We start from the raw sequence: 6,000 nt of genomic DNA, 5'->3' as shown, positions 1-6,000 counted from the left end.
GCGGTAAGTGCAGCACTTGTCCAGGAGAAGCTTGATGGCCAAGCCAGGAAACAGGTCCCAGTATATTTTGTATTTGAAGTTCTCAGCATATCAAAGAAAAACTACACAGAATTAGAGAAGGTGTTATATGCTGTTTTGATGGCATCCAGAAAGCTTCGGCATTATTTTCAAGCTTACAACATAATCGTTCCTTCTTCACAACCTCTGAAGGATATTATGAGGAACCGAGAAGCTACTGGAAGGATTGGAAAATGGGCTGCAGAGCTCAATGAATTTTGTATTGAATATGTTCATAGATCTTCGATTCAGTCCCAGGCGTTAGCAGACTTCATTGCTGACTGGACGCCAGGGGCTCAGGAGGAAGAAGCAAATAAAGACGCCGAAGCATGGATAGTGTTTTGTGATGGATCTTGGGGAACCTTCGGAGCAGGAGCAGCTGCTGTGTTGGTTTCACCTTCCAAGGTCAAAACTTGTTATGCGGCAAAGCTTGATTTTAGTTGCACAAATAACATTGCCGAGTACGAAGCCCTGCTTCTAGGTCTTCGGAAGCTAAAAGCAATGGGAATCAGAAGGGCTATACTCAAAACTGATTCCCAGGTTGTTTCGGGTCATATTGACAAGAGTTGCAAGGCTAAGGATCCGAAGCTTGAAAAATATCTGGATATGGTTCGAAGAGTTGAAGCTTACTTCGAAGGATTTTCTGTCAAAAATATCCCTCGAGGACAAAATGAGCATGCTGATTTGTTAGCTAAGTCAGCAGCACAGGGGCTGCCTTTACCTTCGGATGTATTCTTCGAAACAATAAAAGCACCTTCGGTGGAGCTTCTTGAAAGGGCAGTCCTCAGTATATCTCCTGTGTATAGCGAAGATTGGAGAACTGAGATCATCTCTTATCTTCAGGGAAAATTCCTTTCAGATGACGAAGCTTATAACAGGAGGATAGAGGCAAGAGCTCGTCCATATGTTATGATAGAAGGGGAGTTGTACAAGCATGGAGTTTGTGCTCCGCTACTCAAGTGTTTATCCAGAACCGAAGGTATAGAGTTGATGAAAGAAATACATGCAGGCCTGTGTGGATCTCACATTGGGTCTAGGCCGTTACTTGGAAAAATTTTCCGCCAAGGATTTTATTGGCCGAAGGCAGCTTCGGATGCAGCGGAATTAGTTCAAAAATGCGAAGGTTGTCAGAGATGTGCACGAGATCAAAAACAACCTTCGTCCTTAACACAGCTCATACAACCCGTTTGGCCATTGCAAAGGTGGGGTCTTGATTTGTTAGGTCCGTTACCACCGGCCCAAGGGAACCTAAGATATGTTGTAGTGGCGGTGGAGTATTTTTCTAAATGGATTGAGGCAAAGCCTTTAGCCACAATAACTTCGGCCACCGTCCAAAAGTTTTTCTGGCAAAATATTGTTTGTCGGTTCGGGGTACCAAAGGCTATTACTGTGGATAATGGAACACAGTTTGACTCCGAAGCTTTTAGGGATTTCTGTGATCAAATTGGTACGAAGATCCATTTTGCATCAGTCAGACATCCGGAGTCAAATGGACTCGTTGAAAGAGCCAATGGCATCATAATGACAGGAATAATGAAGTTAATCTTCAATCAACCCAGGGGAAAATGGCCAGATCAGTTAACCAAAGTGGTGTGGAGCCACAACACAACAATATCAAGGTCTACAGGCTTTACTCCATTCAAGTTATTATTCGGTGACGAAGCAATAACTCCGGAAGAAGCTAAAACCGGATCAATAAGGGTAATAGCTTCGGCAGAATCAGGTTCCGAAGCTGCTTATTCTGTGGAAAAAGATGCTTTAGAAGGGATCAGGCTGCAAGCCGTGGAGAACATTAATAAATATCAAGCCGAAACAATTAAATGGCGAGATAGAAAGGTTCGGTTAAAGAATATTGAGCCAGGACACTTGGTGCTTCGGAGAGTGGCCAACCCAGAAACAGTGGGCAAGTTGCAGTTAAAATGGGATGGACCTTTCTTAGTAGCATCTTCGTCAAGACCCGGTTCATACAGACTGAAGGATATGGATGGCAACGACGTTCCTAGGTCTTGGAATGCGGATGAGCTTCGGCGATATTATGTATAACTCGATGTAATTTTTCATGTTTTTCTTTCATGGCACCCTTTTCCTTTCCGAAGGGGGAGAAAAGTTTTTAATGGGGCCAGCACATGTAATTTCCTTTTTTAGTTCTATAAGAGCAAAATCCCCCAAGGAATGTAAATGTAAAAGCTGAGAACGCACCATCGAGTGCCAAAAAGTAAAGGCGAAGAAGCTCCAAAGTCGTTCCTAAGGGAATGCAGAGCTTACAGCGAAAAGTCAACGCTGATTCCGCCAAAAGTAAAGGCGAAGAAGCTCCAAAGTCGTTCCTAAGGGAATGCAGAGCTTACAGCGAAAAGTCAACGCTGATTCCGCCAAAAGTAAAGGCGAAGAAGCTCCAAAGTCGTTCCTAAGGGAATGCAGAGCTGAGGTGCGATTGTTTTTAAGAAAATAATGGCTATGAATATGGCTTCGGATACGTGTTTGGCCATTCATTTGCACATCGCATTACATCATAGCATTTGCATTCATGAAACATTCATTTAGGCATATGTAGGATAATCATCCTCATGGCATAAATGGTTGCTTCGGCGAAAAGAGGAAAAAGAAGGGGAAAAAGAGCTTCGTGTACAAAAAGGAGAGCTTCGGAAAAAAGGAAAAATGTTGTTTTCTATGCTTCGCTGCGTACGAAAAGAAGGGAAGGTGTTTTTTCGCCTTCGGCTCAAAAGAAGATTTCGTCCACATCAAAGCATTTCTCATACATATATGATAAGGATATATAACAAGGTATGAACAAAAGTTGTCTCAAAAGTTTCTCAAGTACTGTCTACAGTCTACTATCTAATTTCCAAGGAGTTTCGGCTTCGGCGTCATTTTGATCATTGGCTTCGGCGTCATTTTTGATCATCGGCTTCGGCTTCGTCATCCTATATGATTAGGGTCGTTGTAAGTCAAAATCAAGCTTTCAGGAGAAGGTAAGCATAAGGTATGGTTTCTTACTGGTTCAAGGTGGCTACGAGCTTCGTCTCCAGCCTTTTCTCGCCCACCTTTTGTCCATATCATTTTTACAAATCTATTCGAGATACTCCGGGCGAGATCAGGAATGTCATCCAGGATTGATGGTGATAAAGTGAAATTTGGCCTATTGACAATCTTTGCATGATCGCAGCCAGCCTTCAGGAAAGCTGCAGCAGTGCCTCGAGAAGCCACCCAGGCACAGAAGTCACCATGCCCAGCTATGACTTCGTCGAGCTCGTCAATCTCCCCCTCAATATGTTCGAAGGTTTTCTGTAGATCTTCAGCTGAGGGGGTGAATTTTTCACTGCTGGCTCCAACTGAGTAAAAAATCTTTCTTAAGCGTTGAATGCATTTGTTGCTAAATTCCAGACATTTTTCTTGAAGGCTTGTCAATAGTTTTCTCAAATCTGAATTTTGTTGAGCTTCGGCTTCAAGTTTTGCATTAAGCTCTAGCTTTTCTCGCTCGAACTGTTCAGACTGGCGGAGAAGCTTCGTGTTCAGTTCTGTTATTTTTGCTTCAGCTTCCGCCAATGAACCTTCGGCTGCCTGGAGCTCAAAGTTCTTTTTCTCAATAACATCTGATTGCTCCTTTATTCTGCTTTCTAAATTTTCAATTATAACTTCGTGCTTCTTATCTTCAAAATCTTGCTGCATTTGCAAGGCTTTGCTCAATAGCATACTCTGCACGAAAACAACCTTCGTCAGACATGTTTTATTGTTAGAAACAATAAAGTTAAGGGACAAGTGGTTCACCTTGAAGTTGGAATAAAATAAACTACCAACGACATGTTGTCGTCGGTAGCGGCTGATGTCTGTTTCTAGTTTTGGGAAGCCGATACTCTTGGACAGAGTGCTGATAACTTTGGCTCCTGTCTGATCTCGAATACAATCTAATTTCTCATCATCAACGCCTCCGAAGAGGAGTGCCCCAGGTTTGTATCCACAGGATTTGGCATACTCTCTAAGCTCTTCTATTTCAGCTTTTGATAGTTGTTCTCCAACTAAATTCTGGAACATGAAGGTCTCATTCTTTGAAGCTTCATCAGCAATTTCTTTTCCTTTCCCCGATGCTGCGGTCACGGCCTCTTCGGCGGCGGTGGTAACTTCTTCTGCAGCCATGTCTAGCAATATTTGGTCAATGTGTTCAATTGTGCTCTCCAAGTTCAAACCCTCAGCTGAGGCAGCTTCGGCAGCCGCGGCCTCCGAAGGTGCAATTTCAATATCTGTCTCCTCTGCAGCCGCTGGTGTTTTCTAGGCTGAAGCTCTTGGCGGCGTCTTGTCAATTACCTCTGTCACAGTAATAATTCTTTGTTTCTTTGCCTTGATTGTTTTCTTCGATTTTTCGGGCTCCTTGTCCTTCTGAAAAAACTTTGTCAGTTGAGGGCCCAGTGGACTTAGCTTCGCAGGTAAGGATTCAGTCATTACCTTCAGAATTTCCTCAATGACAGCAGCAGAGGGTGATGCGGGGGTTTCTTCTGCTTCGGATATTTGTTGCTTCGGAGAAGAAGCTTTCCTCTTCTTTGGAATTTTCTTCTTTGTTGGTTCTTTTTCTTCATTCATGGCCTCAGTTATCCTTTTTCTTTTTTGGCCCCCAGCACCTTTGTTCAGATTTTCATAATCAGGATAATCGAAGCCCAAGGCGTCCAACACTCGATTTAGCCTTCGCTTCGGACGGGTGCCGAAGGCAGCGGTCATCAATTGATCTTCTTTTTTGGAATAGTTGCCAAGTATTTCATTGCACATCGCTTCAATCGTTTCCAGCCACTCTTGGCAAGGTGTTTTAAAGTATTTCTTAAACTTGAAGTAGTAAGGTAAACGTACAAGTTCACCCTCTTTCTTTTCCCCTTGTAGCTTCGACATTTCCCATTCTTTTAAACTGGGAAAAACTTTGAAAGCTAAAAACTCTTGAACCAGGTCCCTTGTGCTGATATGCTCTGCAATAATTCTGAATTCACTCATTGCTTGTTGTGTTGGACCTTCGGGTGTCATGTTGCAGCGAGGACGGGTTTCTCCGAAGATTAATTCAAGTGGACTTTGTACAAGCTTTTCCTTGTCGTCATCAATCTTGACATAGAACCACTCAGATTTCCAGCCTGCTGCCCATTTGCTTCGGTAGCTAATTACAGGAAACTTTGTAGTTTTCCGATAGGCGAAGTTATAACAACCGAAATTGTCGTGCAATCCATCCTTTCTAGCCTTCGTTTGATAATGCAACTCGTGAACCCGGCAAAAGCTGTCCGCAAATGGTTCCACTGCTTGGCTTCGGAGTGCCCAGATATAAACAATAAGTCTAACAATAGCGTTGGGGGTCAGCTGGTGAAAATAAATACATAAATACCGAACCTCTTCAGTACCTCTGCAATAATCCCATGTAGTGGGAACCTTAATCCAGCTTTTAGAAAGCTTTTGAAAATAACAATTTCATCTTTCTCCGGCTTTGGGGTAGTCTCTTCTCCCCCGAAGCGCAATAGCTTCTTCTGATTTTCAGTAAAAAAGCCCGATTTTACCATCTTGGACAAATCAGCTTTCGAAACAGTAGATTTCCCGAAGTCCAAGTGGCTGGGCTTGCTTGGCATGGCAATGCGATAATCATCTTCAGAATCAGTTTCCTCCATATCTTCTTCTTCTGCTTCAGCGATTGTTTGTTCTGCTTGTTCTACATCATCATGAGGGATCTTTTCCGAAGTCACCAGCCCGGATCGTTGCATAGCTTCGGAGATGGGAACAGTCTCCGAAGCTTCAGTCTCGTCCCCCTCACGCTCAACCCTGGCGGTAGAGCGCACTCTGGCCATTTAATTATGAACTTGTGGAACTTTAATACTTTCTTCCTCCGAAGCAGGTTTCAAACTGGAGCTTCGTTCGATTCCGACAGACAAGCTTCGGTGACGGTTAAAAATTTTGGCAGCAAAACAGTGCAAATAGCAATGAATG

This window comes from Zea mays, chromosome 5, assembly GCF_902167145.1.
Source record: "Zea mays cultivar B73 chromosome 5, Zm-B73-REFERENCE-NAM-5.0, whole genome shotgun sequence".
Lineage (NCBI taxonomy): Eukaryota > Viridiplantae > Streptophyta > Magnoliopsida > Poales > Poaceae > Zea > Zea mays.
This window is presented reverse-complemented; position numbering follows the sequence as displayed.